Source organism: Adiantum capillus-veneris, chromosome 28 (genome assembly GCF_014529385.1).
Source record: "Adiantum capillus-veneris isolate H3 chromosome 28, ASM1452938v2, whole genome shotgun sequence".
Classification (NCBI taxonomy): Eukaryota; Viridiplantae; Streptophyta; class Polypodiopsida; order Polypodiales; family Pteridaceae; genus Adiantum; species Adiantum capillus-veneris.
In genome coordinates this window covers 94,285,935-94,294,032 of record NC_140958.1, presented here as the reverse complement: position 1 = coordinate 94,294,032, position 8,098 = coordinate 94,285,935, and the positions used below count along the sequence as shown (strand labels likewise).

Below are 8,098 nucleotides of genomic sequence, written 5' to 3'. Positions count from 1 at the left end.
TGCAATTTGGTGAGGGGTCCAGAAAGAGAAAATATGAGGTTCTTTAATGGGTCCCCTATGGTAAGGCATATGTGACCGGAGAAAGGCTCACCAAAAATTTGTTTTTTACCAAAGAAAATAGGGCGGGATACTTGAAGGATTTGATTGTGTGTGTGTGTGTGTGTTTATCCCATCCTTGAGGAGAGGTTTACGTGGCATTCAATAAGCTTGTGTGTGTGTGACACGTGTGCGCGTGTGTGTGGCCCTCCCCCATCCAAGAGGAGAGATCTACTTGGTGGAGGATAGTCCACCAAGTGGAACTATCCCCCACCAACTACAATTAAACAAATCCAATGTTTATAAATCAGTCATCTGTAATGTGTTGAAAGGGTTTTGATATGCAAATATCAAACTGTTGCACTATAAAGGGGTCCTCCGAAGAGAAAAATATGGTATTATGTAATCTACGTCCTGGAATCTCATGTTTTTGGTCAATATATCACCCTAATTTTTGAACCATGTTGTCATGTTGTTCGTTATAATATACTCCAATCTTGCAAGACAAGGACCAATTACAATTCCACCTCCGTTCTTAGATGGACATGGATTACATGTAAGTCAATAGGTGCTTGACCAATTTAGGAGCGTAAGAGCCCCAACCCATCCCTTTGGATTGGGTGGGTCAAGTTAGTATTAATGTAACTGATCTACTACCATTGTATGGTGCTCGCCCGTCGATCAAAAGCTAGCTAGGAAGAAGAGTGTGTGTGTTTGAAATGAAAAACCTAACAATAGTTTGATTGCACAAACTATTGAACCATACAATGGAGTAGACCAGAATTGACTTATAGACAAGGAAAATGACATTATACTGAAAGATAAATTACATGTATATACCACCATGGCAATTGTATATTTTAATAGTTTACATTAGCTTAGAATCAAGCTGAATGAAAGAAACTTGATGTAGATCTTCCTTTCTCCAAGTATTGCTATTGTTGTGATCCATTTTGAAGATATCCAGTCCCTAGAGACAAACCTCCACTAATCCTACGAGGAGAAGGATCTAGCTGTTACCTGCATCCATACGAAAGCATTGAGTTAGAACTGGCTATGCTTGTTGCATAATAAAGGTGTCAAAACTGGGCCCAGTTGTTATCCATGTCACACCTGCAGAATTAGCTTACACCCTATCCTAAGGACAATCATTTATTCTCAACCATATAATATACCAAAGGAAACATACATTGACTGTATAATTAAAGCCCACTATTCGTTATTTTTAAAAAAATTTGGACAACATCTTGTTTGTATTTTGAATAAATTGTCAAAAAAGGAATCATTGTCATCGCTTTAGAGACCCTCACAAGAGGATTAAAGCGTTTTTTTGGACGTAATTGGAAACTTTAAGTAATTAGGCAAAAATTCTGAACAAAATGGTAAGTCTATGCCAATCAATATGCACTAAATCTAAGATGGAGTAGACCATGTAATCTTTGATCAGACCATGTAATCTTTGATCAAAGGACCTTATTTTACAGAATTAGTACAACAAAAGTTATACAACATTTTGTGGCAACCTCGAGTAGGTTTCCAAAAATATCTATGTAGACAGTATAAGTTATATGTAGAGCTTGAAAACATACCCTTCAGGATGCGATGCCCATAGGCACCATTTGTTAATTTATAGGTGGAACGATTTCTAGAGTCAAAAAATATACAAAGATGAACCTTATGTGTACGATATCAATGCCAAATTTCTAGATTAATCCAAGATGTCCATATGTATACACTCATTCCCAAGCAGTTAAAAAGTTTCAGAATTTGACTTACTAACAGTTATTTTGTTATTGCTTCACACCGATATCTCATTTGTTTTTAAACTCAAATAATACTGTCACATTAGTACTAAGGAAAAATTTATGAAACATTTCAAAGAAACCATTAATTTTCATGTTAACATGTAGCGTTTATAAGGCTGCCCAAAGCCAACTTTGGAGTCCAACGTAAAGCCTTAATTGAATGTGCACATGCATATGTACAATTTTGTGTGTGTGTGTGTGTGTGTTGTGTCGTCTTGTGTTTTTATGTGGGTGCGTCCATGCATGAGAGAGAGATAGAGAGAGAGAGAGAGATGTGAAAAGGGGCCAAAAGAAGACATATAAAAAGCTCTAAATATACCAACATTTGTGAATATTTAAAGCAAAACTATTGATAGCCATCATCATGCACCTAAATCTTATTCTTAAGGTTTAAGAATCCAATATTTAATTAGTACAATATCCCTGAAGCAAGGATCTTACACGAGTGGGAAAAGATTTTCACGTTTGGAAGCACAGGCTTAAAGCAATATAGTATAAGCAACCAAACAAAATAATTGTGTTTCAAGTTAAAAAGTCCACAAAAGGAGATTTGATGAAGTATCATCCTCACCAAGAGTGTGAGAGATTAAAAAATTAAAAAAATAGAAGCTTGTGTGACAACAGAGACAAGCAATTTTAAATAACGATGCACAAGGTAAAAGATACATGCCTTCACATCAATTTCGAAATGCTGCATCATAAACATATGGAAAAAAACACACTTGAGTATCATGATTGTGTCGGGGAAGCTAATCCATCTATTTGAATTATGTAAGGATGACTAATAGATTAGTGCCCATCGCATTCTCTTTGCAATCATGTTCAGCTTTGTGCATGATCTTGTGTATGATGTTGCATCCAATACCCATCCATAAGCTGTTGACTATAAGCGATCATTAGGACGCCATGTAGGCCTCTATGACAATTACCTAACGATCTTGGTAGAAAGGGGGCACGAGGGTGCGTGTGCGTGTGTGTGTGTGTGTGTGTGTGTGTGTGTGTGTGAGAGAGAGAGAGAGAGAGAGAGAGAGAGAGAGAGAGAGCCATGTGTGCTTGATGCAAGGAGAGGGTTTTGCATGAGAAGATGAATTCTTGTGGTGTATCACACACATATTAATAGAGACCAAGGTCGTCATGCTTATCTGCCAGAAAAGCAAAGGACCTAATAAAAGACAAAAGAGTATAGTTATCCTTATCTTGTGTGGTAAGAAAGGACCGAATATGTCTGCTCAATTTTGCTAAGCAGCTGAATTGAGGGGAATTTGAGGGGATGCTCTCATGTTTAGGAAGGGAAAAAAAGGGCAATGTGCCACTTGGAGGAGAGAGGATAAGAGAGGAGTGCAGTCACGTTCCTATGGCGCACGCGAGGAGCAGCAGGTGGCGGTAGGAGCAAGAGCGGCGGAGCATGATTTTTTTTTGTTGTCTGGCCGATCGCGTGGAGTGAAGGGCTCTCTCTCTCTCTCTCTCTCTCTCTCACACACACACACACACACACACACACACACACACACACACACACCCACAGACGCGCACAGAGACACACAGTCTGCCATGGCGATGAGTGCAGTGTCAGGGGGTGATTGTGCGAGTACTGCTCTCCAGGGCAGAGAGAGAGGCCGGTGGAACAGCAGGTAGACATGAACAGCAGACTCGGTGGAGAATGGGACTGAGGCGGGCAGGGAGAGTGCGCAGCATGAGCACCGGGGTGAGGACGAGCAGCAGTGAGATCAGTGGCGGGCAGGCGCAGTCCGGAGATTAGTGAGATCAGTGGTGGGCAAGGGCAGTCCGGAGCATGGGCACCGGGGTGAGGACGAGCAATAGAGGTGGATGGGACGTGCAGGAAGGCGAGCATGGAGGAGAGCACCGTGTGCATCAGCTCGTACTCACTTGCCTGTTTTAAAAGTTAAGCGGTTGGAGAATCTTCAAAGGAAACTAATTAATGTGTGTCGCGTAGAGCCAATGTGGTAAGAAAGGACCGATTCATGAATCCTTCAAGACTTTTTGTATAATACACTAGTACAACGGCGCCGCCTCCGGCGGTGCTATGTGAATGCATATGAGAGACACCCTTCTAACCAAGGTAGTGCCAAGCACGACATTTTCTTTCAATGACCCCTGACTAACAATTATATAATCGCAAATTATTTTGCCTATATCGGCATCTTATGTAATGCCACATTACTTCAAGGTGCAAGTGTACGTGATTGCATTTGGAGAGATGCCCTCTCTCCCCATCTATCGAAAACAGTGCAGAGCTTCCTAACCCTGACTCTTGCCTTCGAGTTGAGAGCATATGTGATTTCATCTAGAGAGACACCCTTGCTTCGCATTCGCCGAAAACATCCTAGAGCTTCTTGGGCTTGTCCAACTTGGGCATATCCCTCAATCAATGCATCCCAAGAGATGACATCCCTGATAGGAAGCTCCTCAAGCACAAAGTGTACGTGATTGCATTTGGAGAGATGCCCTCTCTCCCCATCTATCAAAAACAGTGCAGAGCTTCCTAACCCTGACTCTTGCCTTTGAGTTGAGAGCATACGTGATTTCATCTAGAGAGACACCCTTGCTTCGCATTCGCCGACTCCATCCCAGAGCTTCTTGGGCTTGCCCAAGTTGGGTATATCCCTCAATCAATGCATCCCAAGAGATGGCATCCCCGATAGGAAGCTCCTCAAGCACTTTTTGTGCTTAAAGATAGCTCATTGCTAGACATAACCATGAGACAACATTGCCTCGTCCACCGGTTCTTCACCTTGTGTAATGCCACATTCCTTCAAGGTGCAAGTGTACATGATTGCATTTGGAGCGATGCCCTCTCTCCCCATCTATCGAAAACAGTGCAAAGCTTCCTAGCCCTGACTTTTGCCTTCAAGTTGAGAGCATATGTGATTTCATCTAGGGAGACACCCTTGCTTCGCATTGGCCAAAAACATCCCAAAGCTTCTTGGGCTTGCCCAAGTTGGGCATATCCCTCAATCAATGCATGCCAAGAGATGACATCCCCGATAGGAAGCTCCTCAAGCATTTTTTGTGCTTAAAGATAGTTCATTGCTAGACATAGCCATGAGACAACATTGCCTCGTCCATCGGTTCTTCACCCTGCCCTGTCTCTGGCCCCACTCACCCTCATTCCTCTCAACCCCTTTCTCGCCTTCTCTCACGTTGACCAAAACATGTTGTTGCCTGACAGCTCAGACAATTGGTTAGAGAGAGAGAGAGAGAGAGAGAGAGAGAGAGACGACAATGTGTACTCTTGCACTCATCGCTCCTCCACTTCTTTTGGAATCCATAACACTGATCAAGAACATAGGGCTTACATACATTTTAGTTGTCTCCATTTTTTGGCAGAGAGAGCGTCGTCCATTGTTCGGGAAAAGTGTGCCTCAGCTTCGGTTTAAAATTCAAAACAACTGAGGGGGAGAAAAGAAAATGGGGTGCGCCCCGCTGGTGGTGAATAGGCAGCCTCGCTTGCCAGCAAGGGCATCATGGTTGGGCCATCCAATTGTGGTGGCGTTGTTGTTATTGTCCAAAAATAAAACTATTTTTTTTCTAAAAATTCCTCTTGGCAAATTTAAAGAAAGGAAATTTGTATGTTTGGAAAAACGATTTTCCCCGAACACTGACGTGGGGTCGGTCTCTTTTCTCTCTCTCTCTCTCTCTCTCTCTCTCTCTCTCTCTCTCCCCCCCCCCCCCCCCCCCCCCCCCTCTCGTCCCTCATTTCTCTCTGCTTTTCGATCGGCCCTCCTTTACTTGTATAGTCTTGCACTCATCGCTCCTCCACTTCTTTTGGAATCCATAACACTGATCAGGAACATAGGGCTTACATACATTTTAGTTGTCTCCATTTTTTGGCAGAGAGAGAGTCGTCCATTGTTCGGGAAAAGTGTGCCTCAGAAATTATGTAATGGAATTGGCCTATTTAACTTGAGAGTAGCGGAAATTAATGAGAGTACTTTTGAGAAATAACTTTGTGAGCATAACGGGTGAACATAATTGAAGATAGCAACATAATCATAGCAATTAGTTAACTTGGCATGAACAATACTTTTGCAAGAGAGAGAATTTAGAGAACATGACAACAGTTGAGGACCGGATTTATGTGGAGCCGGTCCCCCCTCCAATAGGAATTTGTATTATGATTTCTCCCATAAAGAGAGACTTGTTACAATACAATCTTTGTGTTCCTTGTGACCTAGGTGATGCAATGAAGATGGAAAGCTTCATGCATCACAAGCATAGCATAACATAAACTTGAAGAAAGCTTTAACTATCCCAAGCCTCAGTCCCAAGACCTCAAACACCTTCGAAGGTGGAGAGAGCTAGCAGGGAATGAGGGTAGGGAAGAGGAAGAAGAAACATTTCGTAGGAGAAAGAACTAGTTCCTCACTTGTCATACTCTTGTTGCTAGCATACATAATAGCATAGTAATGAAGAAGAAGGAGATGGCAAGCTTAAGCATTGAAGCATGGCTCTTGGTTGGATTTGCACTCCATAGCCAAGAGTGTTGGTGTAGGCTCTCAACCTCTACTTGCTTGGAGAAGGAGAGGGAGCTCTTTCACTTTGCATAGCACACAATGAGAGTGTTTGTGAGTGTGTGTGGGTGAGTATACCCCCTAAGCAACCCCCTAGCTTGCATGGTCGACCCCCCCTTGTAGCTCATGATGAAAGCTCATTTGACCCCTCCAGGCCTAGCCAATCACAAGCAGGAGCCATTACAAGCAACAAGGGTAGCCTTGGGACAAGTGTCCCCCTTTCCCCTTTGAGAGAGAGGACTTGATAAATGCAAAATCAATTAATTAAATATCCTAATTTATCATTGGACCCCTTGGGTGGCCAACCAATAGGCTTCAGGCACACCATGAGGGCAACATGAGGAGGAACTTGACAAGTGTCCTTGCTGCCTCTTCAAGCTGGGGCTTCCCTTGTGTGTGTGTGTGTGTGTGTGTGTGTGTGTGTGTGTGTGTGTGTGTGTTTGTTCTCTCTCATCCCCCCCCCCCCCCCCCCCCCTTGTAGGCTCGCCCCCCTCCTTGTAGGGATCTTTTTGACTTTGGATGAGCAAGCCCCTTAGTCATCAAGCATGACAAAGCACTTGAAGTAGGGGGTGTTCCCACAAGCATCTCAGGCAAGCTTCTCAAGGCACCTCAAGCACCTTAATCATGCAGCAAGTCAAGCACCTCAAGCATGGAGCCAGTTAAGCACCTCAAGCATCCGGCATAGTAAAATTAGCCATCACACCCATACCACATTGATCTTGCATGAGTGTCTTGAAGCACTAAAATTACATACCCAAGCAATCTCATCCAATTAGGAATATTTAGTGGTTGGCACATCACAATGCAACACAAATGCTTACATATGCATGTTACAAGACACAAAAAACAATGCCGTTGAGCATTCCCCCGAGACAAACGGTCTGCGGTATGAAGCTATTGAACGACTACCTCATCACTCCCCCCGCAAATAACCTAAAAAGGTCCGGGAAATGAGCTCAGAGGACTGTACAACCAAACTCTCCCCAGACTGCAATCTGCATCGCTTGGAGGTTCAAGCATACAACTAAATGCTCCCCAGGCATCGGCCCGCGTCGTTCCGAGGTTCAAACAATATCAAAACAGTATTTATCACTTCTCCACCCGGGAGTACAATTAGCAAGCAATGTAACCAATATTAAAACCAAAGTCAAACAATTCTGATCGGCACCAAGACAGATTCAAAATAAATTCCAAACAAATTTCAAACAGGATCACCAAACAAGTTCTCAAAGAGAAGTCAAACTTAAAAAGCAATCTCAACATCAGTCGAGCTTGAAAAGTCAACTGACTTTCCATCCTAGAACCTGCACCAAAAATTAGGGTTAGGTTCATTCCGTAAGGTCATAGCCGAGCACAGCATGGTCCATTAGCTCTTGGAAAGACAGTGTTTCTTTGGCGGTGATGGTAGCCCCAAGATAGCAATCGCACTGGACCTTCAAGGTAATCTCCTTGTGAAGAGACATCTACTGGGAGATGTCAAGATACTTCAAGTTATAATCTGCTAGGGTTTCCATGGCAAGCATTTCAGGATACCCCACTCTGCCAGAAGTTGCATTCCAAAGGAAGATGTCAGAAACCATATAACTTCGGGAAAAAAATTTTCTTGAAAGCTTGCCAAGTCCTTGTGCTGCTTGGTAGCTGTAGACATCAACATCTGCATGCCACTGCTTTTGAGAAAAACAGTGACTTGAAACAAATCTTGGATCCTTCTCTTGCAAGTGATCG

The 8,098-nt window shown here is 43.1% G+C and overlaps 1 long non-coding RNA gene across 1 annotated transcript; it reads right to left on the bottom strand.

Annotated features, from left to right (window-relative positions):
- Nucleotides 1-824: 824 nt before the first annotated feature.
- Nucleotides 825-2,905, bottom strand: LOC147420908 (uncharacterized). Its single transcript, XR_015187006.1, has 2 exons — nt 2,512-2,905; nt 825-1,056 (listed from the first exon to the last, which is right to left on the bottom strand). It is a non-coding gene; the product is annotated as an uncharacterized LOC147420908 (long non-coding RNA).
- Nucleotides 2,906-8,098: the final 5,193 nt, after the last annotated feature.